We start from the raw sequence: 22,160 nt of genomic DNA, 5'->3' as shown, positions 1-22,160 counted from the left end.
TCCCCCCGCCAGAGATCGAACCTGTGTTTCTTGTGTCTCTTGCGTTGGCAGGTGGATTATTTACTACCGAGCCACCTAGGAAGCTTACTGAATGAAAGAAGTGAACTAGGTGTTAAACATACTTGATTTTGTTCAGGTCCAGGATTCAGTTTCAGTCTCTACTATGGTTGCTTCCCTGAGAAGCAGACTTCTTTACATATCTCCCATAACTTAGTGTGCAGCTGGGCAAAGCAGGAGGTTTAGTTGTTTTAGGTACATCTGGGGTCCAGTACCATTAATTTCATTACTCACCCTTCATCCCTTCACCTTTCCAGCCCGGGAGTGAGCTCACTACTTGATTTTGACTTGTTGTGTAGGTTGCTGTGGGCAGTGGTTGTATTCATGAGTGCTTGTAGGGGTTTTAGGATGATCTGGCCCTATTTATGTATTTTACAGATAAGAGATGAGGCCTGGGGAGGTTTGGGGACTTTCAGAGTATGAGCAGGGCTGAGATTAGATCTCCCAGTTCACTGGTCTCTCTGCCACTGCCTTCATCACCCTCCCTCCCACTTATTTGATTCACATTGGAGTGCTTACAGATCCAGGCAGAAATGCTCTTAGGTATATATTTGTGCAGAAGTTTGGAAATGACTAAGCCTGTGTATGTAACTTTGAGACTCTGTGTAAAGCCTGTCAAGAAGCATTGGGTCATTCTAGCTCTGATGCAGAGAGACATGTCCTTGGTGTCACAGTTAGATGGGGCAGCTCCCTGAGTGCACCCTGCTTCAGGGTGCCCTCCAAAGGCTCCCTGGAAGGCGTCGTTTGACGCCAGGTAGAGAATCACCTTGCACTGCTACTTCAAAGAATAAAAAGAGTGCAGAAACTACCGAACTGAGTGTGGGAAGCCCTTCTTGTTGGTAAGAGTTTCAAGTGCTAGAGAAGGGATGTGTTGAAAGGACATTTACTTTCATCAGCTCAGAGCATCTGTTTTTTATTCTTTAAAAAGAAGCAACACCTCAAATTATGGCAGTCCCTAGGCAAGTAAGCACTTGAGATTTTGATCTGTACAGATTCTTCGACGGAGCGCCTCGCAGGAGCTTTTAGTAGTGATTTGCAGCGTTTGTCTAGCTCTGTAGAATGACAGCCCGTCTTTGTGGGGAAGGGGAGAGAGAGGCAGAGACGGCTAAGGAGCCACTCTGTGAAACAGCAAATAAGCCATTTCTCTCAGATGCGGGTAAAAGTGGAAACTGGGCTTAGCAGGCCCCAGAGACCAAATTAAAGGAGATAGGAAATGGAAACTCAACTCCGTGTTTTTCATTTTCAACTCGGTGCCCACCTTCAAAACATTCACTCAATGTGGGCTTCGTCACAATTTTCCCCCCTCTTTGATGCAGATTTCTATTTTCTTATTGTGGTAAAATGTATAGAGCATAAAACTTGCACATTCTTCACGTGCAAAGTGACACCGGGAGCATCACAGTGATGGACATCACCCCCACCCTGTCGTGGTAATTATTATTTTAGGCCCAGGTTTCCTAAGTGAAGCAAATTGACAGTTAGGGTGGTGTCACCCTTAACCCCAGGGCGCAGCATAACCACCGTTAAGAGTCAGTCTCCCATCTCTTTTTTCCCTTATTCATACGGTTTTGTTCAAGCCTAGTTGCAATATCGTTCATACTCTTCATAAAGAGAATTTTCGAACTGTTAGGGAATTTAAAGATGCTTCATTCCATTTCCCCCGTTGTTTAGGTTAAGACCTGAGTGACCAAAAGTGGCAATGGCTTGCATAGCTGGACAGTAGCCAAGCTGGGTCTCCCTCTGTCCTGGGCAGCTCTGTCTTTAGTTTCAAAATTGTTATAAAAAATTCATCTGTGGTTTATTTTTAGGGTCATCTTCCTTCTCTTTCTCTCTCTCTCTGTGTGGTTTCTATGTCTGGATTTTTTTTTTTTTTAAGTGGCGTCTTTAAGCAGGAATTTGTTTTAAACAAGAAAATCACAACATTCATGCCATTCCCAGAGCTTATCACCCATGACTGAGACTGTGAATTCTCTCCCTTTTTGTCTCTGTCCAGATATTCTAAATCCAGGATGTTACTTTCTTTTTTTTTTTTTTTAACCCCCATTTGTTTTGCTGAGTGTAGTGAAATCAGAATTTAAAGGTGATTGTCATTTTCCCAAGATGAGTTGTGTGTTTTTTTTTTTTTTAAGCCAGTTTCTTTTCCTTCTTAAGATCTGTTTTCCACTTTGAATTAGGTGGAAACTCAGGGAAGTGGAGCCCTGCAGCTAAAAACCGACCATCTGCTGACCACTTTACCCCCTCAGGGTCGACCTTCCTGTATGATCCCTTTCAAAATCCTTTCCAGCTTCTAAATTCCTATCAGCAAGGAGTTAGGGCCTGGTCCTGCCCACGCTGGAGGTCTGTGGGAGGTGGTTAGGAAGCCAGAGGAGAGAGAGAGAAGCCGGGGTATATTGTTTGGGTCGGCCATGGCAACCGCAGCAGTAAAAAGGAACAGGACTAGTTTTGTGCTGCTCTGTAGATGGCCAGGATTCAGCGCTTATCTCTGGACTTTCTGCTCGGCACCAGACAACCTGATCTCCTGGTAAGCTCAGACTTGGCTCTCTTCTGCCCGTCTTTGATCACATCCTCAAGCAGGAATGGACGTGGGGAGGGAGTCCAGAACACACTGAGACGAGTACCCAGCAGAAACATAGTGACCACAGAGGCAGAACGGGGAGTGTTTTCTCGTCCGTACCCCAGATACAGAGAGAAGTCCCTCCCCAGGCCCTTGGTTGAGCGCCTTCAAAGAGTGTATGTGCAAGTGACCAGCTAGACCAGCAGGGAGGGCGCAGCCAGGAGGGAAGTGGGGAAAGACCCCAGCCCGTGTACAGTCAGGGAAGCTGAAAGGCGGGACCTGCCTGCCACCTGCGGTTCACCAAAATGGGATTGCAAAGGAGAGTGGGAATCCAGAGTAAGCCCCTGTCGCTGAATAATAGCTTGTTTTGCCTTGAGTCAGAATGGCTTTTCTTTTCATTCAGCAGATCATTTTTGGTGTCATTCAGTGTATTTTAAGCTGTGTGTTTCATCCAAATCAGATGAAGAATTTTTATTTTTTTTCAACCCTGTACTGTGTTGCTTCCTCCTGGGCAATGTAACGTATACATGTCATTTTATTGCCGATGAGCAACATCTAGGTGGTCAAGTCCTGAAGTTTGAATGTTGTTTCTGCTAAGGGGCACCGGTGATTCTTATTCAAAATTGGGCAAGTCTGACATTTCATTTGGGGAAGTCTAAGGAAGTTGGTGAGGGCTTCTGTTAATAAAAACAAGTGCCTCTTTTTCTCCTTATCACCTCTCACTATCTGCTTGGCTGGCTCACGCAGTGTGGTCTGGCTTTAGTTCTCCCTGGAAGTCACATTGTGCTTTCAGAGCTCTCTTTTACTATGACCCACAAACAGTGTTCAGACTTCACTCTAAGGAGCCAAAGGTAAAAACCACGAATAAACAGGGCAACAACATCTTTGCTTTTCTGACTTCAGCCCTCCTTGAAAACCACTTGGAATCTGCCTCTGAATTCAGAGAGATGTGTTCATTTTTCCTTCTGCTTTCCTATCCTCACCTACTGTGTTCCGCTGCCCTTTTATTTTTATTCTTTTCATAGTCACCGACAGGGAAATAGTTACTCAATTTGTCAAAGGCTGGGTGGTGAGGTCACAGATTCTGAGATTAGCCTGTAATTTGTAACAGTTTCAGACAGTTGACAGCAAGATTTTGCTTGCTTATTTCTGAGCTGTTTTCCACAGTCTTTTCGATGCAGTTTAATAGTGAGTAATAGAGGTGTTCCTTTCTGTTGGGGAGGTGCTGTACACAGCAGATCAGCAAACACAGGAGAACTTCAACAGGCTCGTCATTTCTTGTCCAGTGGTGAACCAAACATTGCATAAAACAAAAATGGGGCTTTTTTTCCGGAAAATCAGATATTAATAATTTCTGGACAGACATGGTGTTGCATGGGTTACATTTTGAAAAATTCTTTTCTGGATGTGTTTTCTTGACCTATTTGAGCTTTGCTGCCTTTAAAAAAAATTTAGCTTCATTGAAAAGGCAGGCCGTGTTAAACGCTATATTGTACTTTACTGAATTGGAAGGACAGTCATAGAATCAGAATCTTAGAGCTGAAAGAGCTTTAATCTATCCTCATGTTCTAATTTCACAGATGAGAAATCTGAGGCATAGAGAAGTTAAATGATCAACCCCACAACACACAGCTTGTGTGTATTCAGTCTGGGACTGAAAAAAACCATCTCTCCAGAGACACCTGGATGAGTGTTTTTTTTCTTCATTGGATGTAGCTTTTTAGCTTCAGTTAGGATTTTTTTTTCGTTATTGAGATGATTTTTTAAAATAGATTGGCCTTGAAAATTTATTATTTTTGCTTACTTGAAATATGTCTATGTTATCATATAACATGGGAAATGTATACACAAACGCTGCAGAGATTTTAACGGTGCCATAGCCATTAGGTGTTTAATCCTCTCTGGAAAAAAGTTGATTTGTTTAAGAAAAGCCCAGTGTTGTGTTAAGTATAGACTTGGAACAATAAAACATCACCTCCTAGGTATTGGGAATGAGAGTGGGAGGGGTAGGGAGTGGCCGGTCCTGTGGGCAGGTCAAACACATTTTTGTTCTAGCCTCTCACATGTTAACACAATAATTTATCAGAGAAGGCCTTCTTCAGCGGGACTCACTAATGATAGAGTGATGTGTTGAGACTTGAAGGTTCTAGGCACTGCTCGAAGGAATAATGAACACAGTCTGCAGTGCAAGTGAAAATTTAATCACTGAGAAGTGGAACCGGTTGCCACTTTTGTTTGTTGGCTGGGTCTTTTTCTCTTTCATCATTGTTTAATTTTTTTTTTAACTGGGGAATAGTTGATATATAATTTTCAAATGTACGACACAGTGATTCACAGGTTTTAAAAGTTATACTCCAAGAGGTTGTAGTTTTTCTCCCCTGCCCCTCCCCCGCTTGTTCCCCCTGTGGCATTATCTCTGCTGTGACCTTGGGACAGATGGTTGGGGTGGGCAAGTACACGCTCCTGGTGCTCGGAGCAGTCAGGAAGCATCGCGTGAGATGTGTGTGCAGCACGGCCCTACAGACTCAGGAAGGGACCTCGTTCTGTACCTTGGGCAAAACTTCCCAGGGCCTGGGGGGTCTCTTCCTAGTGGTTGAAGCTATTTATTGATGAGAACGGCACACACTGACTCTCAGGACTTGATTATTTATTTGCACTATTTGTACTTGGGTGTTGTGAAGAGACATGCTGTTTACTCCATGTGTGGCTTTGTTAGAAGTGGGTTAAAAATTTGGAAGGAAGAAGTCTTTGGTCCCTTTGGGAAGGCACAGGTTGGTCATTTCTCTACAGAGAGCAGCACCCGGTGAGTAAATTAAAAACATCTGAAGCTAATGAAACTCTGATGGGCTTCCACTGTGGCTCAGTGGTGAAGAATCTGCCGGCCGATGCAGGAGATGCGCGTTCGAGCTCTGGCTTGGGAAAATCCCCTGGAGAAGGCCATGGCAACCCACTCCCGTATTATTGCCTGAAGAATCCCATGGACAGAGGAGCCTGGTGGGCTGCAATCCATGGGGTCACAGGAGAATTGGACATGACTGAACGACTGGACACGCAAACACGCTGATGCAGTCAGGGGAACACTAGCCTAGGCCTTGAGGCCAAGATCCTAACAGAAAGTGAGGTGGAGATGAAAACAGATCAGTCCTGTGCTCATTCCTTTCCTAACTGAAAAACCTAGAGCAAATTATGGAATATTTTGGAGCCTCAGCTTTCTTCACCTGTAAAATGGGGATAATAATTCCTGCCTCACTGGTGCCTTCTGAGGATGCAATCTGCTGACATCTGTGAACCCCTACACAGTACCTATACTCTCAGTGGTGGACCTCTGTATATATAGGGTTTTTTCCCACTCTTTATAGCTCTCTGCCTTGATTCATCCACTGTGAAAAGCATATGCTTCGCTAGATGATCATTAAGCACTATTTTGGCTCTTTTAACCAATAAATTATCCTCTTGATAACAACCCCCTCCAAAAAATATTGAAGATTAAGCCCAGTGGGAGTTTTGTTTCTTTTATGAGAGATTTGGGGAGTGAGGGGCAACTGTAGGGAAAAATAATTATAGAAAACAAAGGATAAGAATTTTAAGCTAATAAGGACCTACTGTATAGCCCAGCGAACTCTATACAATACTCTGTAATGGCCTATATGGGAAAAGAATCTAAAAAAGAGTGCGGATATGTGTGCGTATAACAGATTCACTTTGCTGTACACCTGAGACTAACACGACATTGTAATCAACTATACCCCAATAAAAATAAAAAAAAAATTTTTTTAAAAAGGAAAATAAATTAGGCTAGCTTTCCACAGATTACCACCATCTCCCCTCCCCCAAAATTTAAGTGCAAAGAAGCGGCTAATAAAAGCTCTAAAATACTTTTAGTACAGAAAAAGAATGGAAAAAGTGTTGTTAGAAAGATGAATAAACAGCTGTATTCTATATAGCATCTCACGAACTTTTTTGAGATGGATTTGAAGGGAATTGAAGGCTTGAGAAGGGTCTTCAAGGAGTCAAAAAGTTAATAGATATTTAAAGAAGTGGAGTTTGTAACAATTTGATGGATGGTAATGATGGATTTACTTCTTCTTAGAATTATTTTGTCCTTAACACTTAATAATACAGTCTTCCTTTGGTATCCATGGGGGATTGGTTCCAGGGTTCCTCAAAGGTACCAAAATCTGAGGATGCTCAAGTCCTATCAACCTGCTCTTGGTTGAACCCAAGGATGCAGAACCCATGGATAGGGAGGCCTGACTATACCGTCGCTAATAATATGTTAAGGAATTTTCCTGATTTGTAATCTGAAACAAAATTATCTGATGTATATGCTGCAATGGAAGTTCACTTAATAAAATGCATCGATAGGTATGCTAGTTTCACGGACTTCCATTCCTCACCTCGCTGAGGCATTTCCACTTTAAAATGGTGATGTTGGCACTATATAAGCCCAGGGCAGTGTCCTCCAAGAGTAAATAAGCCATGCCAAAATTTCCCTAAAACTCTTATTAATGGAAGTATCATATCCACATAGCAAGGATGTTTAAGAGATGAGCTGGCAAAGTATTACACTAAAAGCATCCCTAGTTTTTTTTTCCTCTCTTAGCTTTTAGAATCAAAACCATATTTTTATTGAAAACAAGAAGGGGAGAGAACTCTTCACATTATTCTTGTGAGAGGTGTCAGAATTCTCTGGGTCCACCTAAAGCTAAGGGCTTTTACGACAGCTGGACTTCTGAGCAGTATAGATTTGCAAGTAAATTCCTTTCCTTCAAATGTTCCTCTCCACAAGAGAAGGCAAACCCATTACTTCTTTAGAATTTCTTAATGATTATTCACTTTTGTTCTTACTTCAGATTTCCCTAGTAAAGATTTAAATATTTAATTTTGTGTACTCCTGGAATTAACTGCTTTCAGATATAGTATATTGACTCAGAATATTTAAATACATCAAGTGCTGACTTTGTTAGAAGGGAAAAAAAAAAAAAAAACCTCAACGTTTTCAGGCAGAAATCAATGCAAAATGCGGTATGCTGCCTCTGCTGCTATGTTGCTTCAGTCGTGTCCGACTCTGTGCAACCCCATAGACAGCAGCCCACCAGGCTCCCCTGTCCCTGGGATTCTCCAGGCAGGAACACTGGAGTGGGTTGCCATTTCCTTCTCCAATTCATGAAAGTGAAAAGTGAAAGTGAAGTCACTCAGTCGTGTCCGACTCTTCGTGACCCCATGGACTGCAGCCTACCAGGCTCCTCTGTCCATGGGATTTTCCAGGCAAGAGTACTGGAGTGGGTTGCCATTGCCTTCTCCCAAAATGCGGTATAAAGTTTCCTAAATAGAGTACAGTAGAGTGAACATAATTTAACTTTCTTCTTGGAGATTTATTGTCATTTCTCTGAAGTGATTACACTGATATAGTAGAGTCATGCATGAGGCCCCAGAAGCTCATAATTCTTGGTGATGCCATGGCCTCTGCCTTATCCACTTTTCTTGGTTGTCATGTCTTAAAGCTCCTTTCATTTGCCTGTATCTGATCTGTTGTAAACTTAAGGGAAACCAGATAAGCAAGCTTATAAAATTACTGGGCTGGATTGTATACCCTGATTCTAACCCCTGACTCTCTCCAGCTATTCAGTTTGGCCCAAGGCAGTGCTGGCCACGTTCTCTGTGGTGGAGGCTGAGAGATTCAGGAAGGACGGTTCCCAGCTAAATTGGGCCATTCATATATAAAGTAAGGGCTGTCTGTGTGCATGACATTTAAAAATTTTAGTAACAGCCCGAAACGGGCATTGGATAAAATAATAAAAATAAATATGATCACCTCTCTGCTTAAGCCATTTACGATTCAAGACAAAGCTGCTAGTAAGACATCGTATAGGACTTCATTGCTTTTACTGCAAGGTATACATAAAGGCCTGTTAAGGTATAGACCAGGAGCTTCAGAAGGGATGTCAATGCCAGCAGGTCCCAGAGTGCTGGATTTGTCCCACATGCCTGGCTGGGCATGGGGTACGTAGGTAAATACCTGGGAGACTGGTGACTTAGAGAAACTCAGGGCATTTGTCTTCAGCCTCTGTGATCCCGGGCAGCAGAAGAGATCTGAATAGTATGGGTTTGCTAATGCTGCTTCTAGTCAGCTCCTTTTAGCCGAGGGAGGAGTAGCTGAGGATTTTTATGCACACACCAAAATACTTACTTGGCTCATAAGACAGGTAAGAAGACAGAGTGATAATTTATACCTTGTGGAGTTTTTCTTAAGTGTATTTTCCCTGTAAGTAGAAACAGTAGTTTATAAATGGATCCTTTTCAGAAAGATGATAAGTCATGCCTTGGGAACTCAGAACATTTCTCACAGAGTGTGTGTGTGTGATAGCGGGGTCCCAGGAAAGTCCACAGAGTACCCTGATGACCATAGGACCATGGCCATCACAGTCTTCACGGAGATTGGAGCCCGGGAGCCCATTGTTTAGTTGCTAAGTTGTGTCCGACTCTTTGCAACCCCATGAACTGCAGCCCGTCAGGCTCCTCTGTCTATGGGATTTCCCAGGCAGGAATACTGGAGTGGGTTGCCATTTCCTTCTTCAGGGGAATCTTCCTGACCCAGGGATCAAACCCACGTCTTCTGCATTGGCAGGTGGATTCTTTACCACTGAGCCACCAGGGAAGCCCCTTAGCTGGTGGTATATGACTCTGAAGAGTGGTCCTCATGGTTTGTAGGAGAACAGTGAAAAATATGAGTAGAAGCAGGTCATTATTTAACTGATAAAGTGAGTGAAACTGGCAGACAGCCTGATGGGAAGTGAACTCACTTTTACTGAAGTGGGTCCAGAGAGCCCAACTAAGAACAGGAAGGAAGTTAAAGGTAAGGAGAGTTGGACTCCACTTGGGGAGGAATGTTCTAACATCAGGACTGCCTAAAAATAGAACAAGCTGATTGAAGAGGTAATGAGACCTCTGTCACTGGAGATGTTCAAGCAGAGGTGGGAGGACCTCCTTAATTCTCCAAAATTCTCCAGAGGTAAGCCGTCTGTTGAACAGAGGGTTATAATGGATGACTATTCCTTTTTCTCCCAGCACTGAGATACAGGACTTAAGGCGCATTTGTGTCCCAGTTTTTAATTGGAAAAGATAACGTAACAGCATTGTAGTAATTTTGACAAAGGCAAATAGCCATACCCCTAATATGGTCTAACTTTTTGTTTGTGTATTATGTTCCTTGTTAGCATACACATAATTTCTGTGAACTAGTGGACAAAAATGAGCAAAATGTTATTTTCCTACTCTTGAGGAGTGTTATATTCAGTATGACTCATCTGTTTTTACACTTCTAAGTACTGAGAATAATAAGATATTTAATGGTGTATTTTTATGGTATTCCTTGTTCAAATGTTTAAATTCCTTATTAACAAAGCCAAGATTATAATATATTTGAAACATGTTGGAATCTTACATAGTTTAAATTTTTTGTTGTTTCAAGATTTTGACTTTACTATTTCTGTGGTCCTTGAGGATTGCTCGGGACAAAGTTCTTTTGACTTGTATAATTACCACACTGGATTCCCAGTATTTCTTATCCCAGGGTGGCCTGTATCTTAGAGTAAACTCTGATAAAGTGCATTTCGGGATGGGATGGTGAGCAGAAGCTTCCAGTGACCAGAGAACCTGTGATTACTCTCTAGGTCATGAATTTTCAAAGATCTTGAATATAATTAAATACATTTCTTAATAAACTAGGCTGAACATAATTTAATCTTTCCCTGAAGGTACTTCAGAGTCTTGGAGTGCTCTGGGGTCATGGTGAACATCAATTACCTTCTCACGGTGGGTGTGCAGAAGGAGATAGTTAATAGAGTTCCGTTTGATCGAGTCCTGAATGACCAGACATTTGTTCTATTATTATAAGTAGTCCAGTGTGAAGACTGGAACCAATGCTCAACGTTAAATTCTCAGGCTGGAGAGAATGTAATAAAGACGAGCTCTTTGGTTTTGAGAGGCTGAAAGTTGCTAATAATTCACATGGCCGTGGTAGTTCAGAGCACTTTTTTGAATCCTTTAATGCACTGTCACATACATTGTCTATTAATTGTTACTTATAACAATCCTGGGGAGAAATACAAGGCAGCTGGCATCTCATTTTTACAGATGAAGCTCAGCAAGTTTAAGTGACTTGGGAAAGGTCACACAGTATTTAGATAATGTGTGTGTGTGTGTGTGTGTGTGTGGCTGAGGCCAGTTGACTCCAAATTCAGTGTTCTTTTTAGCATCCCCAAGGATACTAAACCTTGGCACGGGGTGACAGTCTTGAGTCCTGACTGTGTTCTCTGGGCTGTATGTGTATTACCTCACTTAGTCCTTACAACCACCTGATGAGCTGGTAGGTAGCAGGTCTTTTGGTATTGTTATGATTCCATGTTAAGAGATGAGGACACAGAGGCACAGAGGGGTCAGGGTATATAGCTAGCATGTGGTAGAGCTGAAATGTAAACCTAGGAGCTTGGGCTCCAAAACCTGCTGCTGCTGCTGCTGCTAAGTCACTTTAGTCATGTCCAACTCTGTGTGATCCCATAGATGGCAGCCCACCAGGCTTCCCCATCCCTGGGATTCTCCAGGCAAGAACACTGGAGTGGGTTGCCATTTCCTTCTCCAATACATGAAAGTGAAAAGTGAAAGTGAAGTTGCTCAGTCGTGTCCAACTCTTAGCGAGCCCATGGACTGCAGCCTACCAGGCTCCTCCATCCATGGGATTTTCCAGGCAAGAGTACTGGAGTGGGGTGCCACTGCCTTCTCCACTCCAAAGCCTAGGTCTCATCATTATGCTGCCTGACTGCTCAGTGTACAGATATACAACCATTAAATAGATCAAGAGCTATGCATCTAAACGTATCTTCCTATCTTTAAAGACCTATCTGCCACCTTATTTAGCTTTTGAGCCTGTTTCTTCATCTGTAAAGCAAAAAGATAGAATAGCCACTTGAGATACGTGTAAGGCACCTACTATGGTGCTTATTCCACGTTGTCATTCAGTTGCTCAGCCGACCCCATGGACTGCAGCACACCAGGCTTCCCTGTCCTTTACTATCTCCCAGAGTTTGCTCAGATTCATGTCTGTTGAATTGGTGATGCTTATTCCATAGCCTTTATTTTTCAAAGTGGTTGCTGATTTTGTTACCTTTATTATTAGGCATTTATAATGGCTAAAATCATATTAATTTTTTTAAAAGAAAAAGTTATTTGTATTTACTTCCCATTACACAAATGTGGCTTCCCTGGTGGCTCAGATGGTAAAGTGTCTGTCTACAATGCAGGAGACCTGGGTTCGATCCCTGGGTTGGGAAGATTCCCTGGAGAAGGAAGTGGCAACCCACCCCAGTACTCTTGCCTAGAAAATCCCATGGACGGAGGACCCTGGTGCAGGCTACTGCCCATGGGGTCACAAAGAGTCGGACACGACTGAGCGACTTCACTTTCACTTTCATGCAAATGTGAGTATATTAATTGGATCTAATTGTCTTTCCTGAGTCCTTAAAATTGGCAAATCTTATAATTACATTTGTTCATTTTTATACCTACCTATACCTAGATAGCATATTAAAAAGCAGAGACATTACTTTGCCAACAAAGGTCCGTCTAGTCAAGGCTATGGTTTTCCAGTGGTCATGTATGGATGTGAGAGTTGGACTGTGAAGAAAGCTGAGTGCCGAAGAATTGATGCTTTTGAACTGTGGTGTTGGAGAAGACTCTTGAGAGTCCCTTGGACTGCAAGGAGATGCAACCAGTCCATCCTAAAGGAGATCAGTCCTGGGTGTTCATTGGAAGGACTGATGCTGAAGCTGAAACTCCAATACTTTGGCCACCTCATGCGAAAAGTTGACTCATTTGAAGACCCTGATGCTGGTAGGGATTGGGGACAGGAGGAAAAGGGGATGACAGAGGATGAGATAGCTGGATGGCATCACCAACTCGATGGACTTGAGTTTGGGTAAACTCCGGGAGTTGGTGATGGACAGGGAGGCCTGGCGTGCTGTGATTCATGGGGTCACAAAGAGTCAGACACGATGAAGCAACTGAACTGAACTGAACTGATACTTAATTTATAAGTTTATTTCATTAGAGAGCCAGCAAGTTATATGAGGACCCAAAGTAATTGTCCAAATTATTTGTCAGATAGTTTATTTGGCGCTGAGATAGAGCTGCTAAAGTATAGGTTCGGATTTAAAAGCACAGAGAGAAATGTTGATTTCAGTGGTTGCACACAGGTCAATTATATGAACTATATGGTGGTCATTAGAAAATATACAATGATCACCTTTATTCTGTCTGAACACCCAGTACCTAGAGCTTCCATTTCTATTCTATTCCAACTACATTTGCTTTTTCTTTTATTATTTGTTCATGGTATCTTCCCAGTAACTATTTATTTGCTAGCCTTTAATTAAGGTGTTTTCTTGATGTTGTGCTTGGGGCTGTAAGCTCTTTATAACCTGAGAACTGTGTTGGCTTAACTAATGGTACCTACTTAATAAATGGAAGTGATGGTAACTGTTTAATAGGTGCTTTACCTTTTTAACTTTTTACAAATATTAAAAAAAACCACCTATCTTTTCACATTTGTTTACATTTCAAATAGGTATCTTTTTCATTTTTCCTTAGAGGAAATTATAATACTGCATATGCATTTCCAAACTATGCATATTTCTTCTTCTTTCCTCTTAGGAGTTTTTATTCATTCTTTCGGTAAATTTTACAGAGTATGTGCTCTGGGCTGCATATTCCCCAGGTCCAGGGAGTATCATAGTGAACTAGACAGACCAGGTCCCTACCCTCAGGAGCTTTGCCATGAGACTTGGTGACGACTGTGGCGAAAGGAACATGTCAAGATTTGGGACCTGCTTCCAAAGGAATGTTTCTGTGACACTTTCCACGAGATTCTGGCCAGAAATTGTCCTCATCACTGCCGAGTACATGAGGCTCGTATCACAGATTTCATCATGCACTTAAATGCAGGGAAGAGCACAAGTGGTGTTTGCGAGCACTGAAAGCATAAGTTGTCTTTCGGCTCTTTTCTCATTGTTTCTCTTCTCTTGCGCCTTTCCTTTGTCGCATTCTCAGTTTTCATAGCTTAGTCATTATCTCCTAGTCCTTTCCTAAAATGTAATCGGGTGACCTAAGGGCAGGAAGGTTGTCTGAATGGCACCAGCATGATTTATGAAGGGGCTTGGATGTGAAAGTTTGCCACGCTGGATAGTCAGGTCTGACTTGAGGCAGTGCTAACCCAGTTTGTGTCCAGTAGACTAATGGCATCACTGACTCGATGCACATGAGTTTGGGTGAACTCTGGGAGTTGGTGATGGACAGGGAGGCCTGGTGTGCTGCGATTCATGGGGTCGCAAAGAGTCGAACACGACTGAGCGACTGAACTGAACTGAACTGAGACTGTATCTGGGCACGTCACTCTTTGTACCTCCATTTTCTTGTTATTGGTGTCAGAAGCTGCAGTAGCATCATTTTCTAAATTCCCTGCCAATGCTGCAATTCTGTGATTCAGATGTTCCTGAAAAGTTGAGTGTATTTTTTTTTTTTCAGTAAGTGGAAATCTATTTTGCAATTATTCTCTCCCCAGGGTTTACAACTTATCAGCTGTGTGTTGTGGCTTCTAACGCTGTGACTGCTCTAAGCCCATCAAGAGGTTAATTACTTGTAAAGAACAAGGAGCTGCTGGAGACCTGTCACACGTCCAGGAGAGCTTTGGAGTTTACCTCTTTGGTAATGTGAATAAACAAATGTCCTCCATGTATCTAGTTTCCAAGTGGAGGCATGACAGTACTGGGCTGTGTAGCCTGGAGAAGGTCAAGTTGCCGATGGCATTGAGTACTGAATATCATGATCTATCAGGACTGTATTCTCTGAGAGCTTCTCCAACCAGAGAACAAATAATATTTTTTAAAAAACAACTTATTCCTCTATGGTTTACCATTTAAACCTTTTTTTTCATTTTTAAAATTGAAATATAACTTGTGGTGTTTCAGGTATACAGCAAAATGATTCAGTTATAGATAAGTATTTAGTTATGTATATATATTCAGTTTTTGATTCTTTTTCATTATAAATTATTACAAGATGTTGACTAGAGTTTCTTGTGCTATACAGTAGGTCTGAAATAGTGCCATTTTTGATTGTTTCATCTTGTTCTCCTGTAGTTGCTAAAAACTCCAAATGAGGAAGCAAATGAGAACATTTGTCAAAAAGCATTCTAACTGCCAACACAGTTCATCTTCTTTCCCATTCTTTTCTGTCTGGAGTGGAATAGCCCCAGGCCTTTCAACTTGCTTTCCTATGACTTAAGCAGTCCCAAGCATTTTAGCCCCATAATACTGCCTGACTCACAGGCTCTGTCCTGAAGAGTATTGTCTTGATTTGCTTTAAAATATACCATCAGGAAATTCCTGCTGCATATAGGAAAGGTATATGTTTACACACACACACACCACCAAGCATATCTATTTTCATGCTTCCTTTCAGTAAAGCATGAGAGGAAGGAAGAAGAGCTATCTAACCAGCTTTTGGTAGTTGTCAGGAATGTCATTAGTGGGAATCTCAAGATGTTAAGTTTAATTTTTGAAGTAGTTTATTGGTAGTTCTAGAATGGCAGTGCTTTTTAGATAGGCCCATTACTTCCATGGTAGCTCAGATGGTAAAGAATCTTCCTATAATGCAGGAGACTTGGGTTCAATCCCTGGGTCGAGAAGATCCCCTAAAGGAGGGAATGGCAACCCAGTCCAGTGTTCTTGCCTGGAGAATCCTAGGGATGGGGGAGCCTGGTGGGCTGCCGTCTCTGGGGTTGCACAGAGTTGGACATGACTGAAGCTACTTAGCAGTAGCAGCAGGACAGCAAGGGTCACCAGGAATATTCTGTAGACAGTGGGCGCATAATGAATTCCTTCTTTTCCCCATTCCCCGCATTTTATTTTTTGGTTTGCTGTATTATGTTGAGTGAGGATGGCTATATTCCATCAACAGCATGTTACAACTTGTCGAAAATTACTCAGCCTTCAATGTTAGCATGCTTCAGTGTTGAACAGGTACTTACTTAACCATTTCTGAGTTTCCTCGGAGAACCGTGGGCAAAGGCCAGAGTCAGGCGTTTTTCCTGTCACTGAGATAGAGGCCTCAACCAGGAAAGCCTTGAACTCTTAACTGAGTTGGTAGACTAGTACCACCTTACCGCTGGAGTTAAGCTTAGAGCCCTTTTTCTTCTTATTCTTTCTGTGACTTCAGAGCTATTTCAAGAACTATTTCTCGGGACTTCCCTATTGGTCCATTGGCTAAGACTCTACCACTTGAGCCTGGGTTTGATCCCCGATCAGAGAACTAGATCCCACATGCCCAGCTAAGACCAGCACAGCCAAAAAGAAAAAAAAAAAGAAGAAGAAGAGGAATTACTTCTTCTAAGAAAAATTATTCACTTGTACCATGTGTGTTTTCTCAGGTTATAGGAGAGGGATGGACTCCCAAGAGGCAGACATTTCATCAGTCCATTTTTTTTTTTTTAATCAAAGTTTTTTAAGAAAAGCCACTAAATGATATGTTTCATATTCATGGAAATTCATCAAAGTTGTTTTGGCCTACTATCTCCTGTCTGACTGCTTTTTACTTTAGGTAACCACTGTGATACAACTGCCTGGAGTTTGAAAATAAGCTGAAGAGCTAATGCTATGAGTAAGTTCTCACCTGTCAGTGTTGCAGGAACTCAGTGAGCATAATCCACAAGTGGTCCCTGGAGGAACTGAGTGTTCATGGGAATGTCACATACCTTTGCTGTTAGAAGCATGATGGTGTTAAAGGTAGCTACATAAAGGACAGTTTCTTATGCCTTATATTGGATTTGATGAGGCCTTCGGACAAAGGTTTTTTTTTAGCCTCTTAGTTGCTATGGCAATACTGATTTTTATAGAGGTTTGGTGACCTCTACAAGTACCAAATAAAGTTAGATATGATAAAGGAAGCCATATGTGTCCTAAATACAGATATATAGATTGAATTTATATGCATGTTTGCCTTCATACCCTGTGGTGCTTATTATCGTGTGTGTGTGTGTGTGTGTGTATGTGTATGTGTTTCTTCTTTTATCCAGGCTTCTTGAGGAAAGAAAAAAAAAAAAGACACTGATTCATAGTATCATTGTCTTTTGTTTTCCCAGGAAAATTCTGGGTTTGTTTCTAAATTCATTTTTCTATAATCCTGAGTTTAATCTCTCCAGATAAATCTTTTTTTGTTCCCCCTCTTGCAGACACAAGACACTTTGCTTTGTGTATGTGAATAGAAGTCAGGTTCATCTCAAGGAATTAGAAGACATGCCAGTAATTTCTTAGGGCTCTTAAGTATGATTTCCCCCCTTGTTTCTTAATATATTGCCCTTTAAGGACTTTCGTTTTAGGTGTCTGAAGGTGAGATTGGAAGATTCTAAGAATTTACTGGTCATATCAGATGGTCTGCTAAGTCACCTCAGTCGTGTCTGACTCTGTGCGACCCCATAGACGGCAGCCTACCAGGCTCCCCCGTCCCTGGGATTCTCCAGGCAAGAACACTGGAGTGGGTTGCCATTTCCTTCTCCAATGCATGGAAGTGAAAAGTGAAAGTGAAGTCACTCAGTCATGTCCGACTCTTAGCGACCCCATGGACTGCAGCCCACCAGGCTCCTCCATCCATGGGATTTTCCAGGCAAGAGTACTGGGGTGGGGTGCCATTGCCTTCTCCGAATATCAGATGGTCTGGTCCCTACCAAATATATTAACATATCTGTAAAGTAAACCCTTTTGGATATTTTCTCATGACAAAAGTAGAAAGTTTAATTTTGGAGATGAAGAGGTTTTTCAGATGTATTAACTAGATTTTGTTACAGTGAGGTGAGAGGTACTTTTCAATGGAACATTTCTTATGTACTAGCCAGTGGATGGCTTGGCTTCCTGGTTGTAATTACATGCCAAAGGCTTGGTGGTTATTATTTTAGAAGTTGAGTTCATCATGGATTCCCCAAGCACGAAGAGTAGTGCACTCTGATTGTCCACATTAAGATTGTAATTCCATCCAGGGTTTACGGTGTCATCATAGAAACTAGATGGAATTACAGCCCCAGGCACATTTTGGAAGACTATTTATTGACATTCTTTATAAAGTTAAATAATTTTGTAATGGGATTTAGAAACATAATCCTGGCCACATAGAAAGTTCTCAGTAAATATTTCTTGTTTATTTGATTGACTTCATTTACACCTTTAAATAAACTTTTTTTTTTTTTTTTTAAGTCTGGGGAGGTTGTACTTAAAAGTATTTGTAGGGCTTAAAAGAAATCTTGTCGGAAAAGGCTTTTAAGGTTTTCTGCATGTTATTGATGGAAAAAAATTGGCCCCCCATATGAATGTGTTAGTTAATCTTCTTTGTTTCTAGCCTGAAGTATAATATTGAGTGGGTCTAGTGTCCAAGAATCTTTATTTTCAGCAAGTTTGACCATCCTGTGTATTTCATCTTATGTAAACATCTGTTTCCAGCATAATTCTCGAAAACCTGTGTGTCTCATACCTTTGAGGTGGACCCCTATGAGGGAAATAACTACACAACCAGAAACTCTGGTTGTCTGTTGGAATAGCCAATGGGTGCTTTTCTATTTAACCTTAATTAGAGCAAGAACTATGAGAATAATTGACTAATTCAGATTAGAAATCGCCTCTGTTTTTCATGCTTCTGGACGTAGTACTTCAGAAGACTATAAGGTTGGAAGTTCAGGAGACATTATATATTTCAGAATCTGATATGGTTTTTCACTTTAGAGTCTGTGTTATTTACTGTAGGATGATTATATATAATCTTTGTAACAAGGTATTACTGAAAGCACTATTGCCTGTACCATCATGCCCTGCAAGATACAGAATCAAGATGCTAAAAGTCAATATGTTTTGAGTAATTTTTTGAATTTGCATTCTTGTAAGTAAATACATATTATCTCTAGTCTATACACAAACTTTTAAAAATGAAAGAGCTCCAGGAACAAAAAATTTAAGTAATACATGGTTAAGATGGTTAATACATATGGAGAAGGCAATGGCACCCCACTCCAGTACTCTTGCCTGGAAAATCCCATGGACGGAGGAGCCTGGAAAGCTGCAGTCCATGGGGTTGCTGAGGGTCGGACACGACTGAGCGACTTCACTTTCACTTTTCACTTTCATGCATTGGAGAAGGAAATGGCAACCCACTCCAGTGTTCTTGCCGGGAGAATCCCAGGGATGGGGGAGCCTGGTGGGCTGCCATCTATGGGGTCACACAGAGTCGGACACGACTGAAGCGACCTAGCAGCAGCAGTAAATACATAACAGGTGGAGCTAAAGTCAATACTTTCTGCTCTCAAAAGAACTTACTGAAAAAGAAAATATCTCGGGCTTGGTACCACTTGAAGCATGTTTCATCTTTTAACAGTTTAAAGGTTGAGCAATGACCGGTTTCTCTGTTTCCTGATTTGTTGCCATGCAATAAAGGCTAACTTCATTTTTAATCACCTGTACACAATGAATACCTGTAAACATTTAATGTCAGCTGTGTAAGGTAGATGCCAACTTAACAAAGTCTGACTCCTTGATGCATATCTTACCATGAGCAGAGAGCAGCCTTCTCCAGCTTCTAACAGGGAAGACTGCTGCATTTTACATAAGTTGACTTTAAAAGTGGTGGTTTTTTGGCATGTGGCGTGGGTGCAGCAGTAATCCTGAGCCTGCCTTTCAAAATGTGCAGAGATGCGTCCGGGTCTGTGGGTGGGGGAACCACCTCTGTGCCCTCACTTGTTACTCATTCAATTGTTCCTCACCAGTAAAGGGAAAACCCGGAGTCTGTACCCAACTCGTTCTCAATAATGGAGGGTGGGGGAGAGGGGCTGGAGATGCCACGATCATTTGGCCAAAGGCTTCATTTTAGAATAGTTTAGCAAAATGCAGTTTTATTATTTGACTTCCAGCGTGTGCGTGCTTAGTCACTTCAGTCGTGTCCGACTCTCTGCGATCTTACGGACCGTGGCCTGCCAGACTCCTCTGTCCATGGGATTCTCCAGGCAAGAATACTGGAGTAGGTTGCCATTTCCTTCTCCAGTGTGTATTCCAAGCTAATATATAAATGGCATGAGTGATGAAAATGGAGTATAGTAGTGAACGAAATTTCCCATGTGCTTACCCGTTCACCTGGTATGACCGTGAAAGCTTTTAACTTTTTTCCTCACGTAATAATTCCTGGAGCTGTAAGCTGAAGGGGGTGTGTATGTGTGTATTTTGTTTGCAAAGTTGGCAAACATGTTAGTCCGTTGATCATTTCCTCGGTTTTCCGAAAGAAAGGTTCATTCAGTATACTTCTGGTTTGTTCACTGTAAAGTCTCGTGCACCTTTAGAATATGAAGGTGAATTAATGAGGAATCCTTTATTCTGTTAGAAAACACTCCTAGGAAGGTGACACTTCACTTGCATATAAGACTCTAAAAATGTAGAGGTTGTATAATGAATTCAAAGAAATTGAATTATGTATTCATTAAGAAGGCATTATCTTTATTAGCAGAGACTCAATGATTATGGTTTTGCAGAATGCTAACTAAATACTTAGGAAGGAGCAGGAAAGAATGTCACTGGCCTGGCACAGCAGGGGCTAGCGTGACGTCTCTGGCCTGTCATTAACTGTTGTGTGGCCTTTGACAAATAACCTAACTTCTCTGTGCCTTAGGAAAATGAGGAAGTTGGATTACATCAGTGGTTTTTAAATGTGGCTTCAGAAACCCCTGGAGAATTCTAGGCCTCCCACCAGCCTCTGTTGAATGAGCCAGAGACTTGGGGGTGGGGGTGGGGGTGGGGAGTGGGCAGTGAGCAGAGGTTGAGGCCCAAGGATCTCTAAATTAGAGTTTCAGTTCATGAAGCCACAAAATCAAATGATCTTTAAGACCACTTCCAAGTCTTCTGTTTTAGTCCCTACAAAAAAGTAGCTCTTGATCATCCAGTAAGGAATTGAGCCTCTCATAAGAGAAAGCTTTAAATGTAAAGAGGGGGATGGATTCATCATCTGCGAGGGCTGCAGCTTTCCTGCTGTCAGAGGAGTCTAAGATCTTCCCAGAGGAACAGAGATGAGAGCTGAGAAAGGTGATTTCTCTCTACCGTGTCCCCTGTGAAGAGAAACTTAGGAGATGAGAGAAGAAAATCCCTGGAGTCAAGATACTGCTAGATGTCCCCGTGCCTCTGAGCTATCACCCACGAGCTGATTTGTTGGCCCTGTGGTCTGCATCTGAGTTAACAGTCAGATGATGAAAAAGTGGCCGTATTCTGTCCCGGTGTCAGACCACGGGGGTGCCAGGAGAAGAAGTGTGGCACGGACCAGGCCCCTGCCAGGGGCGCTGACAGCTCCCTGGCACCTAGAGGCACAGCCTCCGCCCCTACCCCCCGGGCACAGATAGTATCTCAGGGGAATGGGGATGGGGCGCGGGGGAGGAAAGGAAAGTCGCAGGGATCCCGAAGTGGTAATATCCATGGTGGCGGCAGAGCAGTTTGCCAAGAAGAAAATGCTGGCACTAGGTTGCCAAGCATGTTTGTACTAGAATGGGGTTCAGACATTCAAACAGAGCACTGTCTGTTTGCAAGGACTCATGTGAAAGGTTTGTTTGTCCCAAGCTGAAATCCAGGAGGAGTCTGTCTGTCATAAACACTCTCAGGTCGTCTTCAAGCCCCCTTGAATCTGATCTCCAAAAGAGGGGAGACAGAGGACTCGAGTTTTCAGCTATCTAGTGAGGAACGAGATGTTTTTCTTCTAGACCTCGCTGCCTGTGAGAATTAAGGAGAGCTCTCTGTCAAAAGTTCCTGCGGGAGGGTTAACAGAGGTGGAAAGTTGAAATAACCTTAAAGGCGCAGAAGCCGAGAAACTGTCCTCTTCTTCCCCGCAGCCACAGCTAGTTTTGGAAGGCTGTCGGTGCAGAGCCTCAAGGCCGTTCATTTAGAAAGCAGCTGTGTTGGATTGCTCCGGTGTGTTGGCCCATTGGGTACCATATCTCTTCCGTGCCTCGTCTCCATGCAAGGTGAAGAAAGCTGTATCTTGCTTGAAGCTAGACCGATGAATGGACATCCAGTTTTGCACTCTGAACACACCAGCAAGTGGTTGGTGACCTTACAGAAGGAGTCCTTTTTGGTAAATAGCCTGATACATATTTTTAAAGGCCTGATGGAAGAAGGCAAAGGATGCCTTTTCTTTTCTCTCATGTTTTGGAAACCTGGATCTCATCAACCTTCTGGTTGGTTTTGGCTGTCAAGGCTCCTTATGCCAGAGCCAGAGCAAGCCAGGTTTCTAAGGTTCCTCCTGACTCATGTTGGCAGCCTCTTAAAAATAACTGTCGTTCCAAGTTCAGCTTAAATATATAACTCAACAAATAAATACATATAAAGTATATGAATAGAAGTAGGAAAGTGTGGATTAATAGACCAAAAAGTACCAGTTGTGCCATGAAAAATACTATAAAACACTCTTAGGAAGGTTCTAGCTTGTGTTA

General features: G+C 42.3%; 1 protein-coding gene across 10 annotated transcripts in view; it reads left to right on the top strand.

The window, feature by feature from the left end:
- Positions 1-22,160, top strand: part of ATXN1 (ataxin 1) — a 415,565-nt gene that overhangs the window by 61,313 nt on the left and 332,092 nt on the right. For 3 of the 10 annotated variants that reach the window (XM_055570680.1, XM_055570687.1, XM_055570681.1), the window contains one exon: positions 14,226-14,368. The exons of 5 other annotated variants lie outside the window; for them this stretch is intronic. The gene's annotated coding sequence lies outside the window, so the exon portion shown is untranslated. Of the gene's footprint in view, positions 1-2,276; positions 2,579-11,910; positions 12,088-14,225; positions 14,369-22,160 lie in introns of those variants that run through there. 2 more of the 10 variants (XM_055570684.1, XM_055570688.1) reach the window with 2 other exon arrangements.

Source organism: Bubalus kerabau, chromosome 3 (assembly GCF_029407905.1).
Source record: "Bubalus kerabau isolate K-KA32 ecotype Philippines breed swamp buffalo chromosome 3, PCC_UOA_SB_1v2, whole genome shotgun sequence".
Taxonomy (NCBI): Eukaryota; Metazoa; Chordata; class Mammalia; order Artiodactyla; family Bovidae; genus Bubalus; species Bubalus kerabau.
This window is presented reverse-complemented; position numbering and strand designations above follow the sequence as displayed.